The sequence below is a fragment of the Oncorhynchus mykiss genome, chromosome 6, assembly GCF_057628025.1.
Source record: "Oncorhynchus mykiss isolate SJ-2025 chromosome 6, ASM5762802v1, whole genome shotgun sequence".
NCBI lineage: Eukaryota > Metazoa > Chordata > Actinopteri > Salmoniformes > Salmonidae > Oncorhynchus > Oncorhynchus mykiss.
The window spans coordinates 11,007,592-11,030,807 of NC_143027.1; the positions used below are offsets into that span (position 1 = coordinate 11,007,592).

At 43.1% G+C, this 23,216-nt stretch overlaps 1 protein-coding gene and 1 non-coding gene across 2 annotated transcripts in view; both read right to left on the reverse strand.

The window, feature by feature from the left end:
* The window catches only part of LOC110525094 (glutamate receptor ionotropic, delta-2), a 644,456-nt gene that overhangs the window by 562,388 nt on the left and 58,852 nt on the right, over positions 1-23,216 (reverse strand).
* LOC118965106 (U7 small nuclear RNA) lies at positions 22,247-22,299 on the reverse strand. The gene has a single exon (XR_005052439.1). It is a non-coding gene; the product is annotated as a U7 small nuclear RNA (small nuclear RNA).

Consider the following 23,216-nt stretch of genomic DNA (forward strand, 5'->3'; position numbering starts at 1 on the left):
TTTGGCCGGGGTAGGCCGTCACTGTAAATCACAATTTGTTCTTAACTGACTTGCTTAGTTATATAAAAAATACTTTAAAAATATGAATCACTACAAAACCTCTTGTATGATCTCCTATACACTATATTAGGCCCAGCCTTTGGAACTTTGGTTTTCCCAGATATGGCTACTATATTATGATCACTATTTCCAATGGATGTGGATGCTGCTTTAAAGCAGATTTCTGCAGCATTAGTAAAGATTGTTGTAATCGGTGAATAGGCCTATCACCATTGTGTTGTCAGCAAACTTAATGATGGTATTGGAGTTGTGTGCGGCCACACAGTCATGGGTGAACATGGAGTACAGGAGGGAGCTAAGCACACAACTCTGAGGGGCCCCAATGTTGCCTACCCTCACCACCAAGGGGCGGCGCATTAGGAGGGAAGTGTTCAGTCCTAGGGTCCTTAGCTTGGTGATGAGCTTAGAGGGTACTATGGTGTTGAACGCTGAGCTGTTGTCAATGAACAGCACTACAGTGCAGAGAAAAAGTATTTGCCCCTTCTGATTTCCTCCATCTTTGAATTATTTTCAATATGAATATGAATATCTTCAACCATAAGCTAATATTAGATAAAAGGAATATGAGTTTACAAATAACCGCCTAAAAATGTATACTTATTTTATTTATTGAAGTAACAAAAGTTATGCAACACCCAATGCGAAAAAGTAATTGCCCCCTTACACTCAATACCTGGTTCTGCCACCCTTAGCTGCAGTGATTGCAACCAAACACTTCTTGTAGTTTTAGCCCACTCTTCCATGCAGAACTGCTTTAACTCCGCGACATTTGTGTTTTTTTGTGTGTTTTTAAAATGATTTTACCCCCTTTTCGTGGTATCCAATTATTAGTAGTTACTATCTTGTCTCATCTCTTCAACTCCCGTACGGGCTCGGGAGAGGCGAAGGTCGAAAGCCATGCGTCCTCCTAAACACAACCCAACCAAGCCGCACTGCTTCTTAACACAGCGTGCATCCAACCCGGACCAATGTGTCGGAGGAAACACCGTGCACCTGGTGACCTGGTTAGCGCGCACTGCGCCCAGCCCACCACAGGAGTCGCTATTGCGCAATGACACAAGGATATCCCTACCTGCCAAACGATGCTAGGCCAATTGTGCGTCGCCCCATGGACCTCCCGGTCGCGGCCGGCTGCAACAGAGGTGGCACATTTAGCAATGCAATGCAGTGCCTTAGACCACTGCGCCACCCGGGAGGCCATCTGCAACTACTCGTTGCAGGTCCTGCCACAACATCTTTATTGAGATTAGGTCTGGACTTTGACTAGGCCATTCCAAAACTTGTTGATTTTTAACCATTTTCATGTAGACTTGATTGTGTGTTTTGGATCATTGTCTTGCTGCATGACCCAGCTGCACTTTAGTTTCAGCTCACAGACAGATGGCCTGACATTCTGATACAGAGCAGAATTCATGGTTCCTTCTATTAAGGCAAATCTTCCAGGTCCTGAGGCAGCAAAGCATCCCCAAACCATCACACTACCACCACCATGCTTGACCGTTGGTATGAGGTTTTTACTGTGGAATGTACTGTTTGGTTTTCGACATTATGGGACTCGTCTCATCCAAAACATTGACGCAAGTTTGTCAAAAGCACCTGGATGGTCATCAAGACAGGTGAGTCAAAAATATAACTTTTTGGATGACATAGGTTAGAGTTATGGTCAGATTTGCCAAATGGTGTTTCTGTGTGTGAAATAAAGGTGATCTAGAGGGGTTTTTTTGCATCTAGTTGCACAGGTGACATTCTGGTAGAATTTTGGCAAAACAGATTTGAGTTTTCCTGCATTAAAATCACCGGCCACTAGAAGTGGCGCCGCTGAACATTTCCTTACTTATGACCTTATACAGCTCATTGAATGCGGTCTTAGAGCCAGCATCGGTTTGTGGTGGTAAACAGATAGCTACAAAAAATATAGATGAAAACTCGAAATAGTCTACAGATTATCATGAGGTATTCTAACTCCGGCGAGCAGAACCTTGAGACCTCCTTAATATTAGAGTTGTTAACAAAAAGACACACCTACTCCCTGCTGTTCTGCCAATGCATAGAAAAACAAGCTCGATGTACAGTGTATTATCCATGTCCTTCATCAGCCACGACTCTGAGAATCATAGGATATTCCAGTTCTTCAGGTCCTGTTGATAGGATAATCTGGAACGGCGCTCATCCAGTTTGTTTTCCAGTGATTGTAAGTTCGTCAGTAGAACGGAGGGTAGAGGCGGTTTACGTACTCCCAGACTTAGTTTTGTCAGGGTGCCCACACGTCGACCTCTCTTACTCCGCCTTCTTCTTATCCAAGTCTCGGGGATTAGGGCCTGTTCCAGGTTGAGCAGTATGTCCCGAGCCTCCGACTCGTTGAAGTAGAAATCTTCATCCAAATGAAGGTTAGTGATCGCTGTTCTGAAGGTTAGTGATCGCTTTAGAAGCTATTTTCGGTCATAGGAAAATACGCCGGAAACATTATGTACAACCAAAAGTTAAGCTCAGCAAAAAAATATATAATCAAACAGCAAAATTGGTCAGGAGCCTGTAAAACGACTGCTATCCATTGTAGCGCTATTCTGGGTGTCATATGTCATTGATCCCTCTGTGATTGTGGTGTTATGTCTCCCTGGTTGTACAGTAGTATGATCATTCTACTATTAAATATCAGAGTTTACAGGGATATGATCAAATGACAGCCTGGTAAAAACAATGATTTCAAAGCCCTGCGAACACCGTCAGGACTTTTACAAGACACATCTCCCTCCCAACCATCAGCAATGCAATCACTTTGTCTCCAATCCTCTGCAAACACATAATAATAGCTCTTTTATCTAGGCTCCGGAACTGAGTTGCCATAGAAACAAATTTCAAGGAGGAGGCTTTAAAACACACTAAAGTAATTGTCTAGTGTTTCCAGATTTCTATGAAATATGACCTATAATTAATTACAATACGAGTAAAGTAGTTTTTCTTACAAAAATTGTTAATTAAGTATGTTAAAAAGAAGCTCTTCTGTGTTGGAATTGAGTGGGCGTACCCCAACAACAGAATGGTGTGGGCGTACCCAACAACAGAATGGTGTGGGCGTACCCCAACAACAGAATGGTGTGGGCATACCCAACAACAGAATGGTGTGGGTGTACCTAACAACTGAATGGTGTGGGCGTACCCCAACAACAGAATGGTGTGGGCGTACCCAACAACAGAATGGTGTGGGCGTACCCAACAACAGAATGGTGTGGGCGTACCCCAACAACAGAATGGTGTGGGCGTACCCAACAACAGAATGGTGTGGGCGTACCCAACAACAGAATGGTGTGGGTGTAGCCAACAACAGGATGGTGTGGGGGTACCCCACAACAGAATGGTGTGGGCGTAGCCAACAACAGAATGGTGTGGGAGTACCCAACAACAGAATAGTGTGGGCGTACCCCAACAAGAGGATGGTGTGGGCGTACCCCACAACAGAATGGTGTGGGCGTACCCCACAACAGAATGGTGTGAACATACCCAACAATAGAATGGTGTGGGCGTACCCCACAACAGAATGGTGTGAACATACCCAACAACAGAATGGTGTGGGAGTACCAAACAACAGAATGGTGTGAACATACCCAACAACAGAATGGTGTGGGCGTACCCCACAACAGAATGGTGTGAACATACCCAACAACAGAATAGTGTGGAAGTACCCCACAACAGAATGGTGTGAACATACCCAACAACAGAATGGTGTGAACATACCCCACAAAAGAATGGTGTGGGCGTACCCCAACAAGAGGATGGTGTGGGCGTACCCCACAACAGAATGGTGTGGGCGTACCCCACAACAGAATGGTGTGAACATACCCAACAATAGAATGGTGTGGGCGTACCCCACAACAGAATGGTGTGAACATACCCAACAACAGAATGGTGTGGGCGTACCCCACAACAGAATGGTGTGAACATACCCAACAACATAATGGTGTGGGAGTACCCCACAACAGAATGGTGTGAACATCCCCAAAAACAGAATGGTGTGAACATACCCCACAACAGAATGGTGTGAACATACCCAACAACAGAATGGTGTGGGAGTACCCCACAACAGAATGGTGTGAACATACCCAACAACAGAATGGTGTGAACATACCCAACAACAGAATGGTGTGAACATATACCGGTCAATTAAAATATTCATGCGAATAGACCGCTGACTGACCAGCTCATCCTCCTCAGGAGGATCACATCATCCTCTTTGAGGAAATAGCAAGTACTTTGAAATGGTCTGTTTGAGATACAAGTTTGAGGTGGGGTTTCTTCTCCAATTTATGCTTTGGCCACAAATACAAGTATAGGACAAGTCGACCACATTATTTGGGTTTGAGTATGAGTTACATATGAGTTGGGTACGAATATGAGTTAGCAGAATACCAACTTTTAAAAGTGAGATGTTCACTGGACAGTTACTTTAAAGCATATCTTACCTGTGGCAGTATTATATGGTAAAGAGTACCTCTAAAACCATCAGCTATTCAAACGGTTCAATAATGAAAACATGAATTAAATTAATTTACTTGTGGGCGTGAGCTCACCCATATATTCACAACAAATTATGAATCAAAATATTATGAGTAATCAACAAACAGTTTCCAAACATACAAATGTGCTTTTAAAGTTGTTGGAATACCATTAATTTTTAATTAAATAACTAAAAAATATCTTTCTACTGACATTCAATCACGCCTTAATCAGTGAGCTTCGTCATTTGTCTCATAATGTTCCTCAGCTGGGCAATATCAAGTGATTTTACATCAGATCTAAGATCTGTGACCAGATACTTGTTGCATACCAAGGGATTTATCAAGGGATGGCAAACCATACTGGACAGTGCACACTGGCATCTGATAGCAGCTGCAAACATACAGGTACAGTGCCTTGCGAAAGTATTCGGCCCCCTTGAACTTTGCGACCTTTTGCCACATTTCAGGCTTCAAACATAAAGATATAAAACTGTATTTTTTTGTGAAGAATCCACAACAAGTGGGACACAATCATGAAGTGGAACGACATTTATTCAATATTTCAAACCTTTTTAACATATCAAAAACTGAAAAATTGGGCGTGCAAAATTATTCAGCCCCTTTACTTTCAGTGCAGCAAACTCTCTCCAGAAGTTCAGTGAGGATCTCTGAATGATCCAATGTTGACCTAAATGACTAATGATGATAAATACAATCCACCTGTGTGTAATCAAGTCTCTGTATAAATGCACCTGCACTGTGATAGTCTCAGAGGTCCATTAAAAGCGCAGAGAGCATCATGAAGAACAAGGAACACACCAGGCAGGTCCGAGATACTGTTGTGAAGAAGTTTAAAGCCGGATTTGGATACAAAAATATTTCCCAAGCTTTAAACATCCCAAGGAGCACTGTGCAAGCGATAATATTGAAATGGAAGGAGTATCAGACCACTGCAAATCTACCAAGACCTGGCCGTCCCCTCATACAAGGAGAAGACTGATCAGAGATGCAGCCAAGAGGCCCATGATCACTCTGGATGAACTGCAGAGATCTACAGCTGAGGTGGGAGACTCTGTCCATAGGACAACAATCAGTCGTATATTGCACAAATCTGGCCTTTATGGTCGAGTGGCAAGAAAGCCATTTCTTAAAGATATCCATAAAAATTGTCGTTTAAAGTTTGCCACAAGCCACCTGGGAGACACACCAAACATGTGGAAGAAGGTGCTCTGGTCAGATGAAACCAAAATCGAACTTTTTGGCAACAATGCAAAACGTTATGTTTGGCGTAAAAGCAACACAGCTGAACACACCATCCCCACTGTCAAACATGGTGGTGGCAGCATCATGGTTTGGGCCTGCTTTTCTTCAGCAGGGACAGGGAAGATGGTTAAAATTGATGGGAAGATGGATGGAGCCAAATATAGGACCATTCTGGAAGAAAACCTGATGGGAGTCTGCAAAAGACCTGGGACTGGGATGGAGATTTGTCTTCCAACAAGACAATGATCCAAAACATAAAGCAAAATCTACAATGGAATGGTTCAAAAATAAACATATCCAGGTGTTAGAATGGCCAAGTCAAAGTCCAGACCTGAATCCAATCGAGAATCTGTGGAAAGAACTGAAAACTGCTGTTCACAAATGCTCTCCATCCAACCTCACTGAGCTCGAGCTGTTTTGCAAGGAGGAATGGGAAAAAATGTCAGTCTCTCGATGTGCAAAACTGATAGAGACATACCCCAAGCGACTTACAGCTGTAATCGCAGCAAAAGGTGGCGCTACAAAGTATTAACTTAAGGGGGCTGAATAATTTTGCACGCCCAATTTTTCAGTTTTTGATTTGTTAAAAAAGTTTGAAATATCCAATAAATGTCGTTCCACTTCATGATTGTGTCCCACTTGTTGTTGATTCTTCACAAAAAAATACAGTTTTATATCTTTATGTTTGAAGCCTGAAATGTGGCAAAAGGTCGCAAAGTTCAAGGGGGCCGAATACTTTCGCAAGGCACTGTATGTGCCAAAATAAAGGAAACACCAACAGAGTGTCTTCATAGGGTGTTGGGCCACCAGGAACCACCAGAACAGCTTCAAGTGTTTTCATTTATTTTGGCAGTTACCAGTACATAGCATATAGCAACAGAGTGTCTTCATAGGGCGTTGGGCCACCACGAGCCACCAGAACAGCTTCAAGTGTTTTCATTTTTTTGGCAGTTACCAGTACATAGCATATAGCAACAGAGTGAGAAGAAGGGCAAAGCCCCGCTGTGAACATCATGGCCATTGTCACATTGATGAATGTCTCTCAAGAGAAGAAAAAGTGAAGAGGATTAGTTTTCTTTCAATCCACTTCCCAAAGGAAGCCTAGGTTTGTGTGTGCACATGTCCTTCGCGGTTCGTGTGCACGTGTTCGTGCGTGAGTGCATGTGCGCGCGTTTGTACTTGCATCCATGTCTGCACGTGTGTGTGCGTGTGTGTGTGCACGTGTGTGTGCACGTGCGTGCGTGTGCGCATGTGTGTATGTGTGTGCGTGTGTACGTGTGTGTACATGTGTGTGTGTGTGTGTGTGTGCACGTGCGTGTGTGTGCGCATGTGTGTATGTGTGCATGTGTGCATGTGTGCATGTGTGCATGCGCGTGTGCATGTGCGTGTGCGTGTGTGTGTATGTGTGTGTATGTGTGTGCGTGTGTGTGCGTGTGTGCGCGTGTGTGCGCGTGCGTGTGCGCGTGCGTGTGCGCGTGTTTGTGTGCGCGTGTGTGTGTGTGTGTGTGTGTGTGTGTGGACATAGGCCTGGGTGACTGTGCTGGCTGTTGATGTGCAAGGCAGCAGAGCATACTGATTTCCAAGCAGACTTCCTCCTGCTCTAAACTCTGCTCCACCATGGCCCCCTTGGATTGTGAGGAAAAGGCAAATGTCACAACATTAATCAGAGGAGAGAATAAAGACATTGAGTGTAGCTTTACGTGCCAAGGGCAACATGGCTCAAATGCACAATACATAATCACTGCTATTTCCACAACATCGCTCCAACACAACATCGCTCCAACACAACAGCTTTTGAATTGGAATTGGTTCAAGTTAAGAGAAATCGATTTGGGAATGTTAAACCATGTATTTGATATTCCCTTCATGTTGTTGTTTACTCTTGACTTCCTGATAAATATCCAGTTAGTCCAATAACGTCTCCAGGAAGCTGCTGTCTTCCCTTTATAAAACACCACTAACCATTTGCCCTTTACTCTGTTGAACAAAAAACATCTGCATGGAAAGAAAGGGTATTTCTGCCAGTCAAAAGTAAATGAAATACACAATGAGAGAATCAACATGAGTTCCCTTTCAACTGCAGCAAAACACCAACACTTCTGTTACTATTATGCAGTATACTCAATAGAGCACGCTTAATTAGCTTGTGGCTTTACACCAAATCATTTAGGATTAATGAGCGATTGTCTGAACTGGAAGAATTTCACTTGCAATAAGGAGTGATGGAGTGTGAAGGAAGCTGCTTCCGTCCTCAAATGTCACTCACAGGGTTAGACATGGAACCAGACTGGCAGCCCTGTCCTTTCCAGACCATTTAGATGACTACTGGACCAGCAGTGGAGTAGGAAAAGAGGCGTGTCACATGCTGTCCAAACAGGGGCGAGATTCAGAAGGTTTTTTATTTGGTGGCAAAAAGAATGAAGAGTTATTAACTCTAATTGCATATCCTTCCTGTTTAGGCTATATACTGTATATCCTTCCTGTTTAGGCTATATACTGTATACCCTTCCTGTTTAGGCTATATACTGTATACCCTTCCTGTTTAGGTTATATACTGTATATCCTTCCTGTTTGGCTATATACTGTATACCCTTCCTGTTTAGGTTATATACTGTATATCCTTCCTGTTTAGGTTATATACTGTATATCCTTCCTGTTTAGGTTATATACTGTATACCCTTCCTGTTTAGGTTATATACTGTATATCCTTCCTGTTTAGGTTATATACTGTATACCCTTCCTGTTTAGGTTATATACTGTATACCCTTCCTGTTTAGGTTATATACTGTATATCCTTCCTGTTTAGGTTATATACTGTATATCCTTCCTGTTTAGGTTATATACTGTATATCCTTCCTGTTTAGGTTATATACTGTATATCCTTCCTGTTTAGGTTATATACTGTATATCCTTCCTGTTTAGGTTATATACTGTATACCCTTCCTGTTTAGGTTATATACTGTATACCCTTCCTGTTTAGGTTATATACTGTATATCCTTCCTGTTTAGGTTATATACTCTATCTCTCTCTCTCTTCCTGTATCTGACACATACAGTACTTGCAAATCCCCACTAAGATACAGCAGAATACCATTCCCTCCACTGGCCTCCTCAGCCTAGTCTGGTCCAATTGTGACTGATCAACCCCATGGTAGTTCTGGTAATGATGGTGATGATTGACACCTGCATTGCTTGCTGTTTGGGGTTTTAGGCTGGGTTTCTGTACAGCACTTTGAGATATCAGCTGATGTAAGAAGGGCTATATAAATACATTTGATTTGAAAGCCTTGATGACAGTGGCAGTGACAGAGGAGAGGGAACCGAGGGGTGGTGCCCACCTTGACGGCAGTCAGAAGCTGATGACCATAGAGGAACATTGTATAATTCCTTCCAACAGGTAGGTGATGTATAAGCATAGAATTAGATATAACAATACTAGAATGGAAATAATGAATTTGAAGAGTTTATCTGCAATGAATGTTCGTTAGCTAGCTAGCTAGCCAGGCAGTTTTACATTTTTCAAATTAACTGTCAATATTTCAACATTCACTGGTTGAAATCAGTTGATGATAGTTGTAAATGCAACAAGTGCTGATATTGATTCATATAATAGTACTCACAACTTTCCAAGAAAACTACAATTTTGACATTTATGGTCTGTTTACACATATTTTAGATGCTATTTATAAAGAGCATTTGTATTTTATAATTGACTATTTCAGGTTGACAATAATTTCATTACACAATTTCTGATATATTACATGCCTCACTTTTACTTTCCTGCAATAGTAAAATCAAGATATACCTCTATTGCCATTCATTCGAATTGGACTGGTTTCGATTACTCCCTGACCAATATGGCTGCCATTTTCACCCCATTCGGGAACTTTGAGGGATTATGACATAGCCCATCTAATTTAATAGGATCTCTGTGTGTATGACCAATACATGGCTCGTGCGCTGGTGGGCCCCATGTGATCATGAAAGCAATGTGGTGATGGCGCTGTGTAATGATAATGATTCATTAGTTTCCTCTTGACCGGAGGGGTGGGGTTGGAGGGCTGCTGTTTAGGGGAGGCCTGTGAGTGCACGCGTGTGAAGGCGGTCAGATTTACGGCCCATGTCACGCTAGGGAGAAGGATGTGGTGGCTGACACCTGGGAGACAAGGGCGATAAATGGGCACCGGGAGGTCCAGGGGAGCGCAGTAATGGACTGATAGAGCATTGTATAGAAACAGCAACACAATGCCACGTATATCACTCTGCATGTCAGCCGCGGCCACGCACAGTCACCCATTAATAACTGATCGTATGCATGTAAAGAAAGACTTCTTCAATATCTATCTGTGATGAGACTGGCTGGGTTTCCACCTCTGCACCAGGCAGGGAGAGTCACAGAGCAGGAATATAATGGTGTGTGTGTGGGCACTGTTGAGGGAGGTCACCACAGCCACTGTCATTAGGGAGCCATGCGTGCCTGAAATAGATTAAAGAGATTCTCATGGAGGAAGGAACCAAGAACTTGTAGGGTAGGACTAGATCCATATCCTTCAACTTCAACCATGTTTATGTTTATGTGTGTGTGTGTGTGTGTGTGTGTGTGTGTGTGTGTGTGTGTGTGTGTGTGTATCAGCAATCTGCATCTGCGGAATCTGTGGTTCCCTCTAATTTATCCGTCTTTGTGTATAACTTGAAAGGGGACATGATTTGCACTGTGAAAACCACACGTGCCATTTTCCCTTCTCCTGCTGGCTCAACACGCACTTTCATTATTACCATGTAAATGAATTTCCTTCATCATTTACTGAGCCAATCTAAAGCCTCTCCATGACTGTCCCTCACTTTCCCTGGCTGTGGAGACACCTTCTTCCTGACATTTAATCAAAGTGGGCTTAAATGGCTCTGCTGGATGGGGCCTGGGAGGGTCCGTTTCCCATTAGACCAGGGCTCTTTGACATCATAAAGACATAGATGCTTGGGACTGGGCGTATGTTGGTCGGGGGGGGGGGGGGGGGGGGCAGAGGGTTGGGTGGGGTGGGGCAGAGGGTTGGGGGGGGCAGAGGGTTGGGTGGGGGGGGGGGCAGAGGTTTGGGTGGGGGTGGGCAGAGGGTGGGGTGGGGGTGAGCAGAGGGTTGGGTGGGGGGGGGCAGAGGGTTGGGTGGGGTGGGGCAGAGGGTTGGGGGGGGCAGAGGGTTGGGGGGGCAGAGGGTTGGGTGGGGGTGGGCAGAGGGTTGGGGTGGGCAGAGGTGGGGGTGGGCAGAGGTGGGGGTGGGCAGAGGTGGGGGTGTGGTTGGGGGGGGCAGAGGTGGGGGGGCAGAGGGTTGGGTGGGGGTGGGCAGAGGGTTGGGGGGGGCAGAGGGTTGGGTGGGGGGGGCAGAGGGTTGGGTGGGGTGGGGCAGAGGGTTGGGGGGGGCAGAGGGTTGGGGGGGGCAGAGGGTTGGGTGGGGGTGGGCAGAGGGTTGGGGTGGGCAGAGGTGGGGGTGGGCAGAGGTGGGGGTGGGCAGAGGTGGGGGTGGGCAGAGGGTTGGGTGGGGGTGGGCAGAGGGTTGGGGTGGGCAGAGGGTTGGGTGGGGGTGGGCAGAGGGGTGGGGGGGGCAGAGGGTTGGGTGGGGGTGGGCAGAGGGTTGGGGGGGGATTTCAGCAGTGTTGCTGGATATCCACCTCCTTGGTAGGAACAGGCTTCATCGCTGTGTCACTACATCTGTGGAGTGTACCCCGTGCCACACCCACACACAGACACACACATAACTCTTTCTTGCCATTTCAGATGCTGTTGGGGTGTTTGGTAGACATTAAATCAGCTGAAAGCAGCACAGTGTGTTCAAAGGTATTATACAACTTCAGGTAAAGGCTAGAGAATAATGCAGACAAGAAAATAATATATCCATTGTAATGACCTCATATCAAAAGGCCTACACGAATGATGTCTCATGGGTTTTCTCTATATACACTATCTATACGGACACCCCTTCAAATTCAAATGATTTCAGCCCCACCTATTGCTGACAGGTGTATAAAATCGAGCACACAGCCATGCAATCTCCATAGACGAACATTGGCAGTAGAATGGCCTTAATGAAGAGCTCAGTGACTTTCAACGTGGCATCGTCATAGAATGCCACCTTTCCTACAAGTTAGTTTGTCAGATTTCTGCCCTGCTAAAGATTCCCCGGTCAACTGGAAGTGCTGTTATTATGAAGTGGAAACTTCTAGGAGCAACAACGGCTCAGCCGCGAAGTGGTAGGCCGCAAAAGCTCACAGAACGGGACTGTCCTCGGTTGCAACACTCACTATTGCAACACTCACTACTGAGTTCCAAACCGCCCTCTGCAATGTCAGCACAAGAACTGTTCGTCGGGAGCTTCATGAAATGGGTTTCCATGACCGAGCAGCCGCACACAAGCCTAAGATCAACATGCGCAATGCCAAGCGTCGAGTGGTGGAGTGGTGTAAAGTTCGCCACCATTGGACTCTTTGGCAGTGGAAACGCGTTCTCACACTTCACCATCTTGCTGTCCGACAGATGAATCTGGGTTTGGCGGATGTCAGGAGAATGCTACCGGCCCGAATGCATAGTCCCAACTGTAAAGTTTGGTGGATGAGGAATAATGGTCTGGGGCCCCTTAGTTTCAGCGAAGGGAAATAGTAATGCTACAACATGCAATGACATTATAGATCATTCTGTGCTTCCATGTTTGTGGTATAAGTTTGGGAAAGGCCATTTCCTGTTTCAGCAAGACAATGCGCCTGTGCACAAAGTGAGGTCCATACAGAAATGGTTTGTCGAGATCGGTGTGGAAGAACTTGACTGGGCTGCACAGAGCCCTGACCTCAACCCCATCAAACACTTTCAGGATTAATTGTTACGAGCTAGTCCTAATCGCCCAACATCAGTGCCCGACCTCACTAATGCTCTTGTGGATGAATGGAAGCAAGTCCCTTCAGCAATGTTCCAACATCTAGTGGAAATCCCCAGAAGAGTGGAGGCTGTTATAGTGGCAAAGGGGGGGGGGGTCAACTTCATATTAAAGCCCATGATTTTGGAATGAGGTGTCCACACACCTTTGGTCATGTAGTGTATCTTCTACTGTATAGTTTACCATATCACTCTTGCGTCCCCACTTCACCCCCCAACACAACCTGAGCCCTTCATGTCTGCTCGCCAGAACTAACCCCAAGCAACACTGTCACCAACGAGAGATTTATTAGAATCACTTAGCTTGAAACCCCATAACTCTCGAATTAATACCTCTATTTGCATATCCATTAGCACCTTTCTCAGTGTGTGTAGAAATCGGTGTTAATGAGCATCGATGATGTCAATATTCCCAGATTTGTCTCGCTCAACCCTGTGAGTGGAGAGGTGGGGAGGGAATTAGTGAGGAGTGTTAAGGTACTTGACACTAATGGAATGCTGAGCCAATTGTGAGTGTGACACACAACGTGGCCTTCTCACTGGAGGTTGTCACACAGCATGAGATTAGGAGAGAGAGAGAGAGAGAGAGAGAGAGAGAGAGAGAGAGATAGAGAGAGAGAGAGAGCGAGACCATGGTAACATCAAACTATATGACCATGCTAACATCAAACTATGTGACCATGCTAACATCAAGCTATATGACCATGCTAACATCAAACTATGTTACCATGCTAACATCAAACTATATGACCATGCTAACATCAAACTATATGACCATGCTAACATCAAACTATATGACCATGCTAACATCAAACTATATGACCATGCTAACATCAAACTATATGACCATGCTAACATCAAACTATATGACCATGCTAACATCAAACTATATGACCATGCTAACATCAAACTATGTGACCATGCTAACATCAAACTATATGACCATGCTAACATCAAACTATATGACTATGGTAACATCAAACTATGTGACCATGCTAAAATCAAATTATATGACCATGCTAACATCAAACTATATGACCATGCTAACATCAAACTATATGACCATACTAAAATCAAACTATATGACCATGCTAACATCAAACTATATGACCATGCTAACATCAAACTATATGACCATGCTAACATCAAACTATATGACCATACTAAAATCAAACTATATGACCATGCTAACATCAAACTATATGACCATGCTAACATCAAACTATATGACCATGGTAACATCAAACTATATGACTATGGTAACATCAAACTATGTGACCATGGTAACATCAAACTATGTGACCATGCTAAAATCAAATTATATGACCATGCTAACATCAAACTATATGACCATGCTAACATCAAACTATATGACCATGCTAACATCAAACTATATGACCATGCTAACATCAAACTATATGACCATGGTAACATCAAACTATATGACCATGCTAACATCAAACTATATGACGATACTTACATCAAACTCTGACTATGACCATGTTAACATCAAACTATATGACCATGCTAACATCAAACTTTATGACCATGCTAACATCAAACTATATGACCATACTAAAATCAAACTATATGACCATGCTAACATCAAACTATATGACCATGCTAACATCAAACTATATGACCATGCTAACATCAAACTATATGACCATGCTAACATCAAACTATATGACCATGCTAACATCAAACTATATGACCATACTAAAATCAAACTATATGACCATGCTAACATCAAACTATATGACCATACTAAAATCAAACTATGTGACCATGCTAAAATCAAACTATATGACCATGTGAACATCAATCTATATGACCATGGTAACATCAAACTATATGACCATGCTAGCATCAAACTATATGACCATGGTAACATCAAACTATATGACCATGCTAACATCAAACTATATGACTATGCTAACATCAAACTATGACCATGCTAACATCAAACTATATGACCATGCTAACATCAAACTCTGACTATGACCATGCTAACATCAAACTATATGACTATGGTAACATCAAACTATATGACCATGCTAAAATCAAACTCTGACTATGACAATACTCCATACCTCAAGTAGTAATATCTGAAGTCGTAATTCCTCTCTGCTGTAACAGACTACACAAGCTTCCCTGTGGTTATGTCTACTGCCCATCAAAGAAACATTGGTAAAGTAAGAGATGAAATAAGAAAGAAAACAGGCCTCAAACACAGCTATCCAGACAGGCACACAACATTGGATGCACTCAGGTCCGTTTCTGACCTGATATAGAAATACATAGACATTATATTTCCATTGGGTTTCCGAGTGGCGCTGCGGTCTAAGCCACTGCATCTCAGTGCTAGAGGCGTCACTACAGACACCCTGGTTCGAGTCCATCACAACCGGTCGTGATTGGGAGTCTCATGGGGCGGCGCACAATTGGCCCAGCGTCGTCCGGGGTAGGCCGTCATTGTAAATAAGAATATGTTCTTAACTGACTTGCCTAGTTAAATTACATTTAAAAATAATAGGGTTTGCCATCAGCACTGGAGACCTTCCAGAGAACACTGTCTGAGAGCAGGCTGACCTTCCAGAGATGGGCACTAGCTAGCTCCCACCCTGGTTAGGACTGAGCTGAGGAGGGGAGACTGGAGCGGTGGCAGCCCAGTTGTCTGCTAGAAGCTAGTTAATTTAAAACCCTGCAAGTCAGCAGAACATAACAAACCAAGGCTGTTGTTTTATTCATCACTGCAGCAAACTATGTGGCCTGGAGAATGGGGCCCAGCACTACTGTAAGTAGGCCTATGAGTCTCAATGAAACACACTTTGCCTGCTAAGGCTATATTGTGCATACGGCATCTTTGTGGGTTCACACATAAGCTCATTTTGAAGGTAAAGCCTACTGAGCACTGCAAATTAGGGTCGTTTCTAGAGTTATAATGAGAGAGGTGTCCCACTGGGCACACTGCGTCATTTCACGTGGATAATTGCGTAATATTTGGTTGTTACGTTCAATGAGATTACAACCTATATTAACCCACAACAAAAAAAACAGCAAAAAGTTTGTTAAATTTCCAATGTGTTATCACTGTGCTTTCAACCATCTAAAAGCACAACCAAATTGCAATGGAAAAACAATTACAATGTCCGTTAAATTGTCACCCAAATGTCTATCACTGCACATTTAACCATTTAAAAGCAAAGTTTAAATGGGAATACAATGTAAGGTTTTATTTTTTATTTATACAAGATATTCATGTGATATCACTGTGCTTCATCTAATAGCAGAACCAAATGACCTGGATTACAGTTGAGATTACATTAAAAGTACATGGTGCAAGTGATCAATGCTGTTTGAGATCCATCACAGATTATTACAGCACTTGTGAAGATCTCTACAGACCTGAACATGCCTGCTGTATATGCTTACGTGTGAAGAAATGTATAGATAGAGTAACCCAGGGATCTGTTACTCATGTTAAGGTTGAATCTACATTAGCATCAATGATGATTGATTAAGTACGGTCACATTTCATTTGCTCTGTTAAACCTACCTTTTGGAATGTTTTCGATAACAACAGTGAATCTATTTAGTTTTTAAGTGGAAATCTCTCACCACTCATTCTCACGAGATAGCACACTGGTAATAGTCAATTACAAATATCATAGCTAAACTTTCACCTCAAAACAACGGTTTACATTTATGACTTTAAAGAAATGTATTTTCCATGCACTGTAGATTCCATGTCACAATACGTTGGCAGATTACATTGAAACAACGTTGATTCAACCAGTTTTTGCCCACTGGGTTGGTAAGTGCTATTCTAGAGATACTGACACAGAATCCACTCGTATTGCCAATCCAAATCAGTCTCTGAAATACTTATTATATTTTTATAGCCCCCACTCACACTTCAAGTCAATGACAACAACAAAAAACTTATCCAAACGTAAATGCCAAGCACCTTCACACAGAAGCCGCGCATTACTATTCAGAGCATAAATCAGCCCTCAGATCATTTTCCAGAGACACTAAATATAGATTAATAAGCATTACACAAGGCCACGTTGTTCTCTTAATTTTCTCTTTAATAATTTATGGGATAATGATATAATGTGGATGAGCCCACAAATGTAAAAAAAAATAACCGGATACTGTACTCATGCCCTCATTTCAGAGGATTTCAAGAGCAGTTGTCTACACATATGAGCTGGAAAATTGCATCTGAAATTCCAATCTGCTGGGAATCTCTCACACTTGTTTGCATTTACCTTGATATTCCCCAACCAACATTTATCAGTTAAATGGAAGACTTTGATGTGGGGTCCAGTCATTTCTAGATGAATGGTCTGTACATACACTTCTGTGCTTTTATCAAGCCACTCTTGGAGGACAATTGAACTTGGATGACAAAAAATGCTTCCTATGGCTAAATATCCTCTCCACTTCAATGACTCAAAAAAGTTGAATAAAACCAATCCTATCTTTACATGTGGATCTATTTGATACTGAGAGAAAGATGCATGCATTTACATTCTCCAACTTATTCCCCAAATGTCAGACAGCAGAAGTCATTTCACTAATTGTGCAGAAGCACATCAAGCACATGATCCCTCTGGGTCCAGTCCACCAGCACTAATCCCTTTTCCTCAGGACTTGGTCCCTCTGGGTCCAGTCCACTAGTATGAATCCCTTTTCCTCAGGACTTGGTCCCTCTGGGTCCAGTCCACCAGTACTAATCCCTTTTCCTCAGGACTTGGTCCCTCTGGGTCCAGTCCACTAGTATGAATCCCTTTTCCTCAGGACTTGGTCCCTCTGGGTCCAGTCCACCAGTACTAATCCCTTTTCCTCAGGTCTTGGTCCCTCTGGGTCCAGTCCACCAGTACTAATCCCTTTTCCTCAGGACTTGGTCCCTCTGGGTCCAGTCGACCAGTACTAATCCCTTTTCCTCAGGTCTTGGTCCCTCTGGGTCCAGTCCACCAGCACTAATCCCTTTTCCTCAGGACTTGGTCCCTCTGGGTCCAGTCCACTAGTATGAATCCCTTTTCCTCAGGACTTGGTCCCTCTGGGTCCAGTCCACCAGTACTAATCCCTTTTCCTCAGGACTTGGTCCCTCTGGGTCCAGTCCACTAGTATGAATCCCTTTTCCTCAGGACTTGGTCCCTCTGGGTCCAGTCCACCAGTACTAATCCCTTTTCCTCAGGTCTTGGTCCCTCTGGGTCCAGTCCACCAGTACTAATCCCTTTTCCTCAGGACTTGGTCCCTCTGGGTCCAGTCCACCAGTACTAATCCCTTTTCCTCAGGACTTGGTCCCTCTGGGTCCAGTCCACTAGTATGAATCCCTTTTCCTCGGGACTTGGTCCCTCTGGGTCCAGTCCACTAGTATGAATCCCTTTTCCTCAGGACTTGGTCCCTCTGGGTCCAGTCCACTAGTATGAATCCCTTTTCCTCAGGACTTGGTCCCTCTGGGTCCAGTCCACCAGTACTAATCCCTTTTCCTCAGGACTTGGTCCCTCTGGGTCCAGTCCACTAGTATGAATCCCTTTTCCTCAGGACTTGGTCCCTCTGGGTCCAGTCCACTAGTATGAATCCCTTTTCCTCAGGACTTGGTCCCTCTCTGCTCTATTGCAAAGGACCCAGGGCCTGCTGAACTTTGTGCCAAGTTACCTAAACCCTATGCTACAAGGCCAACAAATGGTTCCTTGTTCCATTATTCTTTTTTTTACTTTTGAGAAGGAGAACAAACACCATAACAGAAATTAATTTTCTGCTCTCTCGGCTCCCCAAACAGTCACACTAATTATCTAATTAACGAGAATTAGGAAAACCGAACTGCTCGATTCAAACATTTAATCAGCAAACTGAATAGAACCCGAGTTTTTGTCTGATGGAGGGGTACCAAGGATGGCTGCCATGTCTCTCTCTCCCAAGAGGTAGTTTCATACATCTTTAAAGAGTCCTTACATATCAAAGCCAAAACACATCCATCTTGTCTACTCAATATAAGCCTTGTGGTATATATATTTTTTTAACATTTTAGTCATTTAGCAGACTTACAGTATGCATTTATTTGAATCTGTTTTTTTTCCCTATTACCTTTCTATAGTTTAAAGCATTGCTGAATATTTTCAACAGCTCACAGCAACTACAGTACTGTTTCAGGGCACTGTGCTGCAGCATTTACGAGCTTCAGGTTTATCACAGCAACTACAGTACTGTTTCAGGGCACTGTGCTGCAGCATTTACAAGCTTCAGGTCTATCACAGCAACTACAGTACTGTTTCAGGGCACTGTGCTGCAGCATTTACGAGCTTCAGGTCTATCACAGCAACTACAGTACTGTTTCAGGGCACTGTGCTGCAGCATTTACAAGCTTCAGGTCTATCACAACAACTACAGTACTGTTTCAGGGCACTGTGCTGCAGCATTTACAAGCTTCAGGTCTATCACAACAACTACAGTACTGTTTCAGGGCACTGTGCTGCAGCATTTACGAGCTTCAGGTCTATCACAGCAACTACAGTACTGTTTCAGGGCACTGTGCTGCAGCATTTACAAGCTTCAGGTCTATCACAGCAACTACAGTACTGTTTCAGGGCACTGTGCTGCAGCATTTACAAGCTTCAGGTCTATCACAGCAACTACAGTACTGTTTCAGGGCACTGTGCTGCAGCATTTACAAGCTTCAGGTCTATCACAGCAACTACAGTACTGTTTCAGGGCACTGTGCTGCAGCATTTACAAGCTTCAGGTCTATCACAGCAACTACATTGCTGAACGCATTACATTATTCATTCAAATAATTGCGCAGGAATGAGCTGTATGTGTCTGAATGTGACGTGAATCAACAAAAGATTATGGGAACATCTCTTGTGTATACATATGACATTCGGATGAACATTTGTGCAAATGTATACATGTTTTTCTTTTGAAGATGGAAATGTAATCCTTGAATGATTAAAATCCTGCGGCGAGTATTCAATTTTAAAGATGTTAATGGGGTGAATCTATTGTATGAGCCTGCATAAGTACTCCACTCTCAAGTGGTGACATTTGAAGACAATGGGTGCTACTACCGTACTGGTTGCTCAGCTGTCACAGGCCCGCACCGGGCCTCACAAAAAGACTGGTGTTTGCTCAAACACAATTACACAAGAAAAGCTGCATTGAGAATCCTCTAATGGACCATCTGCTTAAAGCGATTACCTTTCCTGGGGAAATCACCTTACATGAAGTGAAGTCAGTTGGTTTCCCTGCAGGGAGCGTCAAACAAACCCCAGCAGACCTTCCCAGACATGATCAATCAAAACGATGACATCCCATGCATATTTCAACAGTTTGCGTGTTTGCACTGTAGATACCGTATTGATCATGCATTGACTTTATCTACCTTAGTCTAGCTTCACCAAAAGCAGCAAAGGAGGACTTGTGAGTGTATTTAACTCCAAAACTGTGATCAGACAAGCTATAATGAGTGTTTTGTGCTTAGCGATACTGTCAAATCCTCGTCATGCCCATGCTCTTCTGAACCCCTCTGGTGTACTGGGGACACTGTGCTCTATTTGGACCATCACATCTGACGGGGTATCTAAGAACACGGTGCTAAGATGTCTGAAGATACTACAAAAATGCTAGTCGAATCATAGCTTTCATACAGGGCTAGTTCTGTCATGAAACACCCCTGCCATGTGCCTGTTAAGACAGTACAGGCACACATAATTAATCGTTTGAGAGCTGTTCTCTCTTCGTCTTATCTACTTCCAAAGGAGAATATTCAAATGAATACAACTCATCAAGTGTTTCTCAAAGAATCACACTATTGACAGGCATATCTGTGGAGAACATACAAATCATGTATTCATGCCGGCCATAGTACCCTCCCTTTACAGCTAGACGTGCTCCTTCACTATACAGTAGCTAAGCTCTTAGTAATGTGAGTGGAGCGAGACACATTTGGTATGTAAGGCAGGGGAGAGATAACAGAGAATTCTGTGAATTCCGAGTTCTGTGTTCTTGAGAAACTGTCAGCTTCACCACTGGTGGAGAAGGGTCCTTCCAGATTCTCTCCAAAACTGACAGCACATATGGAGTACCTTGAAACATCAAGCCATCTGTCATGTCAGTGAGAAATACGTTTACAGTATGATTCTCTATGAAATAAGTTTACATTATGTGTCGCGCCCTAACCTTAGATATCTCTGTTTTTCTATATATTTTGGTTAGGTCAGGGTGTGACTAGGGTGGGTACTCTAGTTTTTGTATGTCTAGGGTTTTTGTATGTCTAGGAGTTTTTGTATGTCTATGTTGGCCTGATATGGTTCCCAATCAGAGACAGCTGTTTATCGTTATCTCTGATTGGGGATCATATTTAGGTAGCCATTTTCCTCATTTGTGTTGTGGGATCTTGTCTAGATTTAGTTGCCTGAGTGCACGACAGTAGCTGCACGTTTCGTTTGGTTGTTTGTTGTTTTTGTTCAGTGAGTTTCGGTTTATTAAAATTATGTGGAACTCTACTCACGCTGCACCTTGGTCTCATCATAACGACGAACGTAACAGTATGATTTTCTGTGAAATAAGTTCACAGTATGATTCTCTATTAAATACGTTTGCAGTATGATTCTCTTTTAAATACGTTTATAGTCTGATTATCTATGAAATAAGTTTACAATATGATTCTCTATGAAATAAGTTTACAGTATAATTCTCTATTAAATACGTTTTTAGTAGGATTCTCTATTAAATACGTTTATAGTATGATTCTCTATTAAATACGTTTATAGTATGATTCTCTATTAAATACGATTACAGTATGATTCTCTATGAAATACAATTACAGTATGATTCTCTATGAAATACAATTACAGTATGATTCTCTTCGAAAGTGTTTTGTTCAAGACCGGTATTCAACTAGTCAACACATTTTTAAGTCCTTGATAAGTTCTGCACCACCTGTGGATTCCAAAGCCCAAGACTGAAAAACACTGCCTTCAAACATAAAGCAATTCCCCTGTGGTATTATCTCAACTGTGTTTTCATTAGACTAATTTTGGATTATTCTAAATGATAAATAATAAAACCATGGCCAACAAATGTTTTATTTATTTAACCTTTATTTAACCAGGAAAAGCACATTGAGACCCAGAGTCTCTTTTTCAAGGGAGACCTGGCCAAGAAGGCAGCAACAATCAGTACATGACATAATTAAAACATACAACAATACAACACAACATGATCCAGCCTAAAAAAAGCATTTACACTCCTCTGTAACAGTCTCCCATCAATATATCAACTTCATAAACAAAGCAATCTCCTGTATGTAACTATTGCACTAAATTGCATAAGGTAAACATAGATACTAATGTATAGCATACGGTACATACCCACATGAAATAATACTATAGTATACTATGGTATAAATACTGTAGTTTTCAGTGTAGTGTTTTTGCTGACTTTACTGTAGTATTCACTGTAGTGTTTTTGCTGACTAAAGTATCTTTGACATAGAAGTGGAGGCTTTCTCCTTGAGAAAACCTACTAGAGAAATGCTAAAAGAGTACATTTTCCATAACCTATAGATAGATTCTATAGATTTTTTTCTATAACCAGTAGGTAGGTAGGACTGGGGTCTGAACGGATAGTTTCGAGCTTCTGCTCTTTTCTATAACCTGTAGAGACGAGACAACGAACTTTGAGACTGGTACAGACATCTTAGAGCTTCATGCCCTCTTCTATTCCTCTTGTCCATGTATCAGTTTGGTGGAGGTCAGGATTGGCAAGGCACAGAGGGAGGGGAGGGGGTGGTGGAGTTCTCCTTCCTTTCCGCTTCTATTGCAGTGCCTATCAGCAGGAGTATCAGTGGATAAAATCACAATATAATGCACCAGATATCCTCTCTAAAGGATTAAAAGTGGTTTAAAAGTGATAGATATGCTAAGAAGCACAGAGAGGATGGTTAGCTTGTTCCTCCCGAATCATGGGTTTCAGAGATGGATTGTCCACCAACTAGAGGGTAAACCTGCGCCGCAGGACAGCCATCCTCTCTTCTACTGTTCTCAGTCCTGAAAGGTCATGTATGCAGTGTGTGTTTGTGTACGTGGGGAGTCTGTATGCCATCTTGATGCAAAGGCTTTGAATGGTCCGAAGTTTTCTGACATCAGAACTCCCCACGTTACACCAGGCTGGTGAAGCATACTTGGATGTTGCTCTGGTACACTCTGACGGCTGTTCCAGGCGTGGCTCCTCCTATTCTGCAAAGTAGCTTTAGGTTGTTCAGTCGTATCCTTCCCGCTTTCTCCAGGTACTCTATGTGGGGACACCAGAACATGTTTCCTTGAAATGTGTCCCCAGGGAACTTAGCCGTTGGGGTCATCTGGAGTGCCTGTCCATACAGTTTAAGGTGCACTTGCTTAGTTCTTTTGGGGTTTCTGGAGAGGAGGACGCACTGGGTCTTCAGCGGTGTTGAGCTTGACCCGCCACAG